The 12,814-nt window shown below is 18.8% G+C and overlaps 3 pseudogenes; 2 read left to right on the top strand and 1 right to left on the bottom strand.

The window, feature by feature from the left end:
* The first annotated feature begins 1,692 nt into the window (after positions 1 to 1,692).
* Positions 1,693 to 4,031, top strand: LOC137932549 (NADH-ubiquinone oxidoreductase chain 1-like; annotated as a pseudogene).
* A 3,020-nt stretch (positions 4,032 to 7,051) lies between these two features.
* Positions 7,052 to 9,263, top strand: LOC137932548 (NADH-ubiquinone oxidoreductase chain 5-like; annotated as a pseudogene).
* Positions 9,264 to 10,198: 935 nt separating this feature from the next.
* Positions 10,199 to 11,817, bottom strand: LOC137932550 (ATP synthase subunit a-like; annotated as a pseudogene).
* Positions 11,818 to 12,814: the final 997 nt, after the last annotated feature.

Genomic DNA, 12,814 nt, shown 5'->3' with positions numbered 1-12,814 from the left:
GATAAAAGATTTTTAGAATTAGAAATAAGGGGGATAAATCTAAGTAAATTAATTTCTAGTCCAATTCAACATCCAAGCCAAGAATTAGAAGAAATGGAAATTAAAGTTCTAAAAAATAGAATAAAATAAAAAAATATTTTATTTGAATTAATATTTAGGAAAATTTATAATAGGGGGATTATAAAGAACTAAAAATTCAATTATTAATATTTATATTTTAGTGTAAGAAGCACAATAATTTTTGATATTATTAGATATAGTTTGATTCTATAAAATATAATAAAGGTAGAATTCTACATTATTTATCCTATCAGAATAATCCTTTTTTTCAGGCACTTTATTTTTAAAAAAAAGGAATTACCTTTATATTTGAGGTATGAACCCAAAAGCTTAAATTTAGCTTATTTTTAATTTATTAATTTTTATATTTATAAAAAATTAATGAGCAATGGTTAATAAATTATATTAAGTAAGAAAAATAAATTAAATTTAAAAGGAAATTAATTGTTAAAAAAAAAATAAATTGAATTTATTTATAATTTTTTTTTAATATATATATATATATATATATATATATATATTAAATATTTAATTAATTATTAAATTAAATATTATAATAAATATTTAAATATATTAATATAATTAATAATATAAATAAAAAATTGTATTTTATAAATAATATTATATTAATTTTATATTATTTAATTAATATAAATTGTTTATTTTATAAAATTAATTATTTAATTAATATAGAAGAAAAGAGAAAGAATAATAAATAAAATTTAATAATTTCTAATAAATATTTTAATATAAAAAAAAAAAAAAAAAAATCTATATGTCAAAATTAAATATATAAATAAATTTTTTATGGTTTAAATATTTTAATTTAAATTTGTTTTACATATAAATTTTAGTGTTAATTTTTAATTATTTTAATAATTTTAAAATTAAAATATAGTAGTAATTAAAATTAAAAATTTAAGAAATTAAGATTTAGTATTATTTAATAAATTATTAACAAATTTTGTGCCAGCAGTTGCGGTTATACAAAAAATAATTTAAATTTTATCAGTATATAATTAATATTATTTTAAAGAAAATAAATAATTAATTATTAAGTGAAATTTTAATAAATTAAAATTTTCATTATAAAATATGAATTATTAAATTTTTTCAAAAACTAGGATTAGATACCCTATTATTAAAAATTAAATTTAAAATGCTAAAATAGTATATAATTATTTATAAAAACTTAAATAATTTGGCGGTATTTTAGTTCATTTAGAGGAATCTGTTTATTAATTGATAATCCACGAATAAATTTACTTAATTATTTAATTTTGTATATCGTTGTTAAAAAAATATTTTTTTATAAAAATAATATTTTAAAATTTAAATAAAAATTTAACTCAGATCAAGATGCAGATTATAATTAAGAATATAATGGATTACAATAAGAAATAATTAAATGGATAATATTTTTAAAAAATATTGGAAGGTGGATTTAAATGTAATTTTATTTAGTTTAATAAAATGATTTTAAATTAAAATATGTACATATTGCCCGTCGCTTTCATTTATAAATTGAAATAAGTCGTAACAAAGTAGAGGTACTGGAAAGTGTTTCTAGAAAGAACAAATTAGAGCTTGAAAAAGTATTTCATTTACATTGAAAAGATATTATATTAATAATTAATTTGAGGGGGAAAAATTAATAAATAAAAAATAATAAAAAAATTTTTAAAATATAGATATTTAATGGGGGTTAAAGTATTTATAAAGAAAAAATTAAAAATTTTATAGTGAATTAGTATTGTAAAATAAATTTTAAATATTTGAAAATTAATCAAAATAAAAGTAAATTTAATTTATTGTATCTTGTGTATCAGAGTTTATTAATAAAATTTTTTATGAAAAAAATTCTCGAATTTAAAAGAGTTAATTAATTATAAAAGTTAATGTTGAATAATTATTTTTAATAATTAATTAGAAATGAAATGTTAATCGTTTTTAAATATATCTAGTTTTTTTAGAAAAAAATTTAATTTAAAATATTTTATTATATAATTTTTATTAATTAAATTTTTATTAAAAAATATTCAATATTTTAAGGGATAAGCTTTAAAATAAAATATTATAATATATAAATTAAATTTATAATTTAAAATTTTAGAATTTATATTGTTAATAAATTATAATTTTTTATAAATAATTTAATTTATTTTAAAATTTAAAATTAAATATTTAATTTTTTATAAAAAAATAATTTATAATTAAATAAAAATTAATTATAATGATAAAATTAGTATATTAAAATGTAGATAATAAATTTATATTTATTAAAAATTAAGTAAAGGAATTAGGCAAAAATTTATATTCACTTGTTTATCAAAAACATGTCTTTTTGAAAATAATATAAAGTCTAATCTGCCCACTGATAAATTATTAAAGGGCTGCAGTATTTTGACTGTACAAAGGTAGCATAATCAATAGTCTCTTAATTGGTGACTTGTATGAAAGATTGGATGAGATATAAACTGTCTCTACTTAATTAATAAAATTTAATTTTTTAATTAAAAAGTTAAAATAATTTTAAAAGACGAGAAGACCCTATAGAGTTTTATAATTTAATTAATTAATTATTAATATATAAATTTTAAAATTAGAATTAATTAAATTATTTTATTGGGGTGATAGAAAAATTAAAATAACTTTTTTTAAAATTTAACATTAATTTATGATTTAATGATCCATTAATAATGATTATAAGAAAAAATTACCTTAGGGATAACAGCGTAATTTTTTTTTTTAGTTCTTATAAGAAAAAAAGTTTGCGACCTCGATGTTGGATTAAGATAAAATTTAAATGCAAAAGTTTAAAATTTTTGATCTGTTCGATCATTAAAATCTTACATGATCTGAGTTCAAACCGGTGTGAGCCAGGTTGGTTTCTATCTTTAGAAAAATATAATATTTTAGTACGAAAGGATCAAATATTAAAAATAATTTTTATAAAATGAATGTTATTAATAAATTAATAACTATTTTGGCAGAAAAAATGTAATGATTTTAGAAGTCATGAATATATAATTATTTATATATATAGTAAATGATACTAAAAGATATAATATTATTTATTATTGGAATATTAATTATAATTATTGGTGTTTTAGTAGGGGTTGCTTTTTTAACTTTATTAGAACGTAAAGTTTTAGGTTATATTCAAATTCGAAAAGGACCTAATAAAGTTGGTTTTATAGGAATTTTACAGCCTTTTTCTGATGCTATTAAATTATTTACTAAGGAGCATACTTTTCCTAATTATTCTAATTATATATCTTATTATTTTTCTCCTGTTATTAGATTTATTATTTCTTTAATATTATGAATATTAATTCCTTATTATTTTAATATAATTAGATTTAATTTAGGAATTTTATTTTTTTTATGTTGTACTAGTTTAGGAGTTTATACTGTTATGGTTGCTGGATGATCTTCTAATTCTAATTATGCTTTATTGGGAGGTTTACGAGCAGTTGCTCAAACTATTTCTTATGAAGTTAGATTAGCTTTAATTATATTATCAAGAATTATTTTAATTATAGATTTTAATTTAATATTATTTTTTTTTTTACCAAGAAATAATTTGATTTTTATTTTTAATAATTCCTTTAAGATTATGTTGAATATCGTCAAGATTAGCTGAAACTAATCGAACTCCTTTTGATTTTGCTGAAGGGGAAAGAGAATTAGTATCAGGGTTTAATATTGAGTATAGAAGAGGGGGATTTGCTTTAATTTTTTTAGCAGAATATTCTAGAATTTTATTCATAAGATTATTATTTATTTTAATATATATAGGAGGTTATAGGCTTAGATTAATTTTTTATTTAAAATTAGTTTTTATTTCTTTTTTATTTATTTGAGTGCGGGGAACTTTACCTCGATATCGTTATGATAAATTAATATATTTATCTTGAAAAGGGTATTTACCTATTTCATTAAATTTTTTATTATTTTTATTGGGGTAAAAATTTTTTTAAATTAAATAATATTTTTAGTATAAATTAATAGAATAAGTATTCTTTCTTAAGTTTTCAAACAAATGCTTATACAAGCTCATTAATTTAAGTATTAATTAAAAATTAAGTTATCTCAAAATTTATTAATAATAGGATTAATAATAAAATAAGAAAAGTATATAATAGTTAATAATTGGCCAGTAATAATGTAAGGGGTCTTCAACTGGTCGTGCTCCAATTCAAGTTAATAAAAAAATAGTAATAATTATAATTCAGAAAATAATTTGGTTAATAGGATAGAATTGAATTCCTTGTATTTTTTTATTAAATGTAAATGGTAAGATAATTAAAATTAAGATAGATATAACTAAAGCAATTACTCCTCCTAATTTATTAGGAATAGATCGTAAAATTGCATAAGCGAATAAGAAATATCATTCAGGTTGAATATGGATAGGAGTTACTAATGGATTAGCAGGAATAAAATTATCTGGATCTCCAATAAATAAGGATTAGTTAAAGTTAAAAAGAGTTAATAATAAAATTAAAATAATGAATCCAATTAAATCCTTAAATGTAAAAAATGGGTGAAAAGGAATTTTATCTAAATTACTATTAATTCCTAATGGATTATTAGATCCTGTTTGATGTAAGAATAAAAGGTGAATTATTGTTAATATAAGAATAATAAAAGGAAATAAAAAATGGCAAAGAATAAAATCGAGTTAGAGTAGCATTATCTACAGCAAATCCTCCTCAAATTCAATTTACTAATATAGTTCCTAAATAAGGAATAGCTGAAAGAAGATTTGTAATAACAGTAGCTCCTCAAAAAGATATTTGTCCTCATGGTAAAACATATCCTATAAATGCAGTTGCCATTAGAACAAATAAAATAATAACTCCAATTATTCAAGTAAATTTTAAATTGAAAGATTCATAATAAATTCCTCGTCCAATATGTAAATAAATACAAATAAAAAAAAAAGAAGCTCCATTGGCATGTAATGTTCGAATTAATCAACCATAATTTACATTTCGACAAATATAATTAACACTATAAAATGCTATTTCAATATTTGCTGTATAATATATAGTTAAAAATAAACCTGTTAAAATTTGAATAATAAGACATAAAGCTAAAAGAGATCCAAAATTTCATCAAATGGAAATATTAGAAGGAGAAGGAAGATCAATTAATGAACTGTTAATAATTTTAAGTAAAGGATGGGTTTTTCGTAAGGTTGAAAATTTATTTATCATTAGAAATTAGATGAACGAAGTGGGCCGAAAAAAATATTTGTAATTTTTACTACTGCTACGAGTGCAATAAATAAATAAATAATTATTATTGTTATTAAAAAATATGTTTGATTATTATATAATTTAGATAAATTAATTTTATTTTCATTATTAAAAAAAATATAAGGATTAAGAATATCATTTATTTCATAATTGAAGAAGAAATTAAGTCAATTTATATTATATATATATATTATTGAAATAAAGAAAATAATAATAGAAAAAAATAGAAAAATATTTTTTAAATAAATATTAATATTAAATATTTCATTGGAGGCAATTCTAGAAACATAAATAAATAAAACTAATAATCCTCCTAAAAATACTAGGAATAAAATATAGGAAAATCAATAAGTATTTAATAATATGCCAGATAGTATACAAGTAAGTAAAGTTTGAATAAGAATTATTAATCCTATTGATAAAGGATGATTTAAAAATAATATAATAAAAGAAAATAATATAATTATTAATGAAATAAAAATTTTAATGATATCAAAGAATATTTTAATAAAAATAATAATTTTGGAGATTATAGATAAAGAAATTCTTTTTCTTTGAAGTTTTTAAAGAAAAAGACTTATTTTTGATTTACAAGACCAATGTTTTATTTAAACTATAAAAACTACTAATGATAATAAATATGATAATAGTTATTTTAATTATATTTATTTTTGGGAATATAATTTTTGCCTCTAAACATAAACATTTATTAATTGTTTTATTAAGTTTAGAATTTATTGTTTTAAGAATTTTTTTTTTTTTTGTTATTACTTTTAATAATATAGAAAATGATACTTATATAATAATAGTTTTTTTATTATTTTCAGTATGTGAAGGAGCTTTAGGTTTATCAATTTTAGTTTCTATAATTCGTACTCATGGTAATGATTATTTTCAAAGATTTAATTTATTATAAAATGATAAAATTTTTATTTATAATAATTTTTATAATTCCTTTATGTTTTTTAAAAAATATATTTTGAATGGTTCAAATAATAATAATAGTGATTATATTTTTATTTATAAATTTAAGTATTAATATTTATAATTTTAGAAATTTAAGATATATAATAGGTTGTGATTTAATTTCATATGGGTTAATTTTATTAAGAATTTGAATTTGCTTATTGATAATTATAGCAAGAGAAAATTTGAATAAAATAAAATTTTACTCAAATTTTTTTTTATTTAATGTTTTAATTTTATTAATTATATTATATTTAATTTTTAGTGTAATAAATTTATTTTTATTTTATTTATTTTTCGAAAGAAGATTAATTCCTACTTTATTATTAATTATTGGATGGGGTTATCAACCTGAACGAATTCAGGCAGGAGCTTATTTATTATTTTATACTTTATTTGTTTCTTTACCTATATTAATAGGAATTTTTTTTATTTTTCATAACTTAAATTATATAATTATATATTTTTATAAATTTTTTAGAATAGATTATTTTTTATTATATTTATCAATAATTTTGGCTTTTTTAGTAAAGATACCTATATATTTTGTTCATTTATGACTTCCTAAGGCTCATGTAGAGGCTCCGGTTTCAGGTTCAATAATTTTAGCTGGAATTATGTTAAAATTAGGAGGTTATGGACTTTTACGAATTATAATTCTTTTTCAAAAAATTGGAATAAAATTTAATTTTATTTGAGTAGTTATTAGATTATTAGGTGGTTTATTTATTAGATTAAATTGTTTTTGTCAAGTTGATATGAAATCTTTAATTGCTTATTCGTCAGTAGCCCATATAAGATTAGTGATTTGTGGTATTATAACTATAAATTACTGAGGTTATGTAGGTTCTTATATTATAATAATTGGTCATGGTTTATGTTCTTCAGGAATATTTTGTTTAGCTAATATTAATTATGAACGTTTACAAAGACGAAGATTATATATTAATAAGGGGATAATAAATTTTATACCTTCGATAAGATTGTGGTGATTTTTATTAATATCCTCAAATATAGCAGCTCCACCTTCAATAAATTTAATGGGAGAGATTAGATTAATTAATAGAGTAGTAGGATGATCTTGATTATCAATAATTACTTTGATTATGATTTCTTTTTTTAGAGCTGGTTATAGATTATATTTATATTCTTATACACAACATGGAAAATATAATTTAGGAATTTATAGATTTTATACAGGGGTATCACGGGAATATTTAATATTAATATTACATTGATTACCTCTTAATGTTTTAGTTTTAAAAATTGATTATTTTTTTATTTGATTTTATTTAAATAATTTAAATATAAAATATTGATTTGTGGAGTCAAAAATATGAAATTTCATTTTAAATCATTAAAAGATATTCTATTTGTTTTATTAGATTTTTTTTTTTATTTTTTTTTAGAATAATAAGTTTTTTTTTTATAATATATTTTATTATGGAGAATTTAACTTTATTTTTAGAGTGGGAAATTATTTCTTTTAGGTCTATAAGAGTAGTAATGTCTATTTTATTGGATTGAATATCTTTATTATTTTTAATATTTGTTTTAATAATTTCTTCTTCTGTAATTTATTATAGAGGAAGATATATACATTCAGAGTTAAATTTAAATCGATTTATTATTTTAGTTTTATTATTTGTATTATCGATAGTTTTATTGATTATTAGACCTAATATAATTAGAATTTTTTTAGGATGAGATGGGTTAGGTTTAGTTTCATATTGTTTGGTAATTTATTATCAAAATATTAAGTCTTATAATGCAGGAATATTAACTGCTTTATCTAATCGTATTGGAGATGTAATAATTTTAATGGTTATTGCTTGAATAATAAATTATGGTAGATGAAATTATATTTTTTATTTAAATTTTATAAATAATGATTTTATAATAAAATTTATTAGATTTTTATTAATTATTGCAGCTATAACAAAGAGAGCTCAGATTCCTTTTAGATCTTGATTACCTGCAGCAATAGCAGCTCCTACTCCAGTATCGGCTTTAGTTCATTCTTCTACTTTAGTTACTGCTGGCGTTTATTTATTAATTCGATTTAATATGATGTTAGTTGATATAATTTTTTTAAAGTTTTTATTAGTTTTATCAGGGTTAACTATATTTATGGCTGGTATTTCTGCTAATTATGAATTTGATTTAAAAAAAATTATTGCTTTATCTACTTTAAGACAATTAGGATTAATAATAAGAATTTTAAGAATAGGATTAGCTGATTTAGCTTTTTTTCATTTATTAACTCATGCTATGTTTAAGGCTTTATTGTTTATATGTGCGGGTGTTATTATTCATATAATAAATGATATTCAAGATATTCGTTATATAGGAGGAATTAGATTTTATATTCCTTTAACTTCATTATGTTTAAATATTTCTAATTTAGCTTTATGCGGTATTCCTTTTTTAGCTGGATTTTATTCAAAGGATTTAATTTTAGAAATAGTTAGTATAAGAAATTTAAATATATTAATTTTTTTTTTATATTATTTTTCTACTGGTTTAACTATATTTTATACTATTCGTTTATTATTTTATTTAATAATTAATGATTATAATTTATTAGTAGTTTATAATTTATATGATGAGGATTATATAATATTAAAGAGAATATTTATATTATTAGGAATAAGATTAGTAGTAGGAAGAATATTAAGTTGATTAATTTTTAATTATCCTTATATAATTTATTTACCTTTTAATATAAAAATAATAGTAATTTATGTAAGAATATTAGGATTATTAATAGGATATTTAATTAGAAATATAAAAATTTATTCTGTGAATAAATTTTTAATAACTTATAGTTTAAGAAATTTTTTATGTTTAATATGATTTATACCTAATTTATCTACTTATGGTTTAAATTATTATTTTTTAAAATTAGGTCAAAATATTATAAAAAATATTGATATGGGATGAAGAGAAATTTATAGAGGTCAAGGTATATTTGATTTATTAAAAATTATTCTGTTTACTATAATTTTTATCAAATAAATAATTTTAAAATTTATTTATTTAGTTTTATTTTATGAATATTAATTATATATTTAATATTTTTAATTTAATTAATTTAAATAGCTTATAAAAAGAGCATAATATTGAAGATATTAGGGAGATTATTAAATCTTTAAATATTTATAAAAAATTTTTTTTTATTTTTACAATGAAAATGTAATGTTTTAATAATAAACTATATAAATAGAAATATTAATGGTTATTAACCACTATAATTTAAGTTAGTAGCTTAATTTTTATATTTCATAATTTAATTGGAATTTTTTATTCAATAATATCATTAACAGTGATATACCTCTATTTTGGTTTCAATTAATTATTTAAATAAGGAGTTATTAACTCTTTCTTTTAAGTCGAAATTAAATGCAATATTTGCTTCTTATTTAAGATAAATTAAAAATTAATATTTTTTGAATGCAAATCAAATGTTTTTTATAAACTATAATCCTAATTTGTTCAATTAAGTATATTTTGATTTCATTCATGATAAAGTCCAATTAATAATATAATTAAAAAAAAAAATCTAATTTTTATTATTGTAGAAAAATTTACTAAGTTAAAACAATTAATTAAAGGGAAAATTAATGCAATTTCAATATCAAAAATTAAAAAAATTATAGTAATTAAAAAAAAATGAAGAGAAAATGGTATTCGTGCAGAAGATTTGGGATCAAATCCACATTCAAATGGAGAATTTTTTTCTCGATCTATAAATGATTTTTTTGATAAGATTAAGGATAAAAGTATTAAAATATTAGAAATTAATATAATTATAATAGTTAATGTTAATAATAAATTAATTATTTATATTAAATTAAATTAAACTTTTTGATTGGAAGTCAAATATACTAAATATATTATATAAATAAATTAGTTTCCTCATCAATAAATTGAAATATAAAGGAATAATCATACTACATCAACAAAATGTCAATATCATGCTGCTGCTTCAAATCCAAAATGATGATTATTAGAAAAATGGAAATTTAAATGACGGATAAGACAAATAGAAAGGAAAATTGTTCCAATAATTACATGAAGTCCATGAAATCCTGTTGCTACAAAAAAAGTAGAACCATAAATTCTATCTGCAATAGAAAAAGAAGCTTCAAAATATTCATATGCTTGTAGAATAGAAAAATAAATTCCTAATATAATAGTAATAAATAATCCTTGAGTTATTTGAGAAAAATTATTTTCTATAATTGCATGGTGAGCTCAGGTGACTGTAATTCCTGAGGTAATTAAAATAATTGTATTTAATAATGGAATTTGAAAGGGGTTAAATGGGATAATTCTAAAGGGAGGTCATATTGCCCCAATTTCAATATTAGGTGAAAGACTACTATGAAAAAAAGCTCAAAAAAATGAAATAAAGAAAAATACTTCAGAGATAATAAAAAGAATTATTCCTCATCGTAAACCTTTTGATACAAATAAAGTATGTTTACCTTGGAAAGTACCTTCTCGACAAATATCTCGTCATCATTGATATATTGTTAATAAAATAATTATGTAGCCTAAAATTATTAAATTTATGTTAAAATTGTGAAATCATTTAATTATTCCTGTAACTAAAGTTATTACTCCAATGGATCCTGTTAAAGGTCAAGGACTAAAATCTACTAAGTGGTAAGGGTGATTATTGTGTATTGTCATTAATTAGTTTCACTAGAATATAATGTTCTAAGAATAGAAATTACATAAGATTGAATAATTGCAACTGCTGATTCAAGAATTAATAATAAAATTTGAATAAAAATTAGAAAAATTAATATATAGGAAGGTATATTAATTCCAGTATTTCTTAATAATGTAAGAAGAAGATGACCTGCAATTATATTAGCAGTTAGTCGAACTGCTAATGTTCCTGGTCGAATAATATTACTAATTGTTTCAATTAATACTATAAAAGGTATAAGAATACTAGGAGTTCCTTGAGGAATTATGTGAATAAATATATGTTGGTAATTATTAATTCAACCATATAGTATGAATCTTAATCATAATGAAAGGGAGATAGAGAGAGAAATTGTTAAATGACTTGTTCTAGTAAAAATATAAGGAAATAGTCCTAAAAAATTATTAAATAAAATAAAAGAAAATAATGAAATAAAAATAAAAGTTGATCCATTAAATCTATTAGGACCTAATAAAGTTTTAAATTCATTGTGTAATTTATTAAGAATTAAATTTCAAAAAACAAATTTACGATTGGGAATAAATCAAAATGAATATGGAATAATAATTAAACCAATAAAGGTTCTAATTCAATTTAATTGTAGATTAAATAAATTAGTTGAAGGATCAAAAATTGAAAATAAATTACTTATCATTTTCAGTTAAAATTTTTTTTAATATTTTTATTTTGATTATTATTAAAATTATTTTTATTTAAAAAAATATAATAATTTATAATATTAAATAAAATAAAGATACAAATAAAAAAAAAAAAAGATAAAATTCAATTAATGGGTATTATTTGAGGAATAAAAGAATATTACTTTAGTAATAATATAAATTTGACATATTTATGTTATAAATTTAACTAATTCTTTCATTAGAAGTAATTGCTAATTTACTATTAAGTGGTTTAAGAGACCAATACTTGCTTTCAGTCATCTAATGAAGAATAATTATTAATTCAATTAATAAAATTTTTAATAGAAATTCTTTCAATTACAATAGGTATAAATCTATGATTTGATCCACAAATTTCAGAACATTGACCATAAAAAATTCCTGGGCGATTAATATAAAGATTTCCTTGATTGAGTCGACCAGGATTAGCATCAATTTTAACTCCTAGAGAAGGGATAGTTCACGAATGAATTACATCTGTTGCTGTAATTATAATACGAATTTGATTATTTATAGGTAAGACAATACGATTATCAACATCTAATAAACGGAAATTTTTTATTTCTGAATTATTATATTGAATTATATAAGAATCAAATTCAATATTATTAAAGTCAGAGTATTCATAGCTTCAATATCATTGATGGCCAATAGATTTTAAGGTGATTAATGGATTATTAAGTTCATCTAATAGATATAAAAGACGAAGAGAAGGTAAAGCTACAAAAATTAGGGTGATAGCTGGAATGATTGTTCAAATTAGTTCAATTATTTGACCTTCTAGTAAAAATCGATTAATATAATTATTAAAAAATAAGTTAATCATTAAATATCTAACTAAAATAGTAATTATAATTAAAATAACTAAAGTATGATCATGAAAAAAAATAATTTGTTCTATTAGGGGAGATGCTCCATTTTGGAGATTAAAGTTAGATCAGGTTGCCATTTCTAAAAAAAGGATAATCCTTTATAAATGGGGTTTAAATCCATTACATATAATCTGCCATATTAGAAATTTCTTAAAATAGGAAGTTCATTATAAGAATGTTCTGCTGGAGGTAAATTTTGCAGTCATTCAATAGAAGATGATATATTAAGGGAGAATAAAATTATTCGTT

This window comes from Battus philenor, unplaced genomic scaffold, assembly GCF_028537555.1.
Source record: "Battus philenor isolate CCGP_79_NKW_IND1 unplaced genomic scaffold, ilBatPhil1.0.hap1 SCAF_94, whole genome shotgun sequence".
Lineage (NCBI taxonomy): Eukaryota > Metazoa > Arthropoda > Insecta > Lepidoptera > Papilionidae > Battus > Battus philenor.
This window is presented reverse-complemented; position numbering and strand designations above follow the sequence as displayed.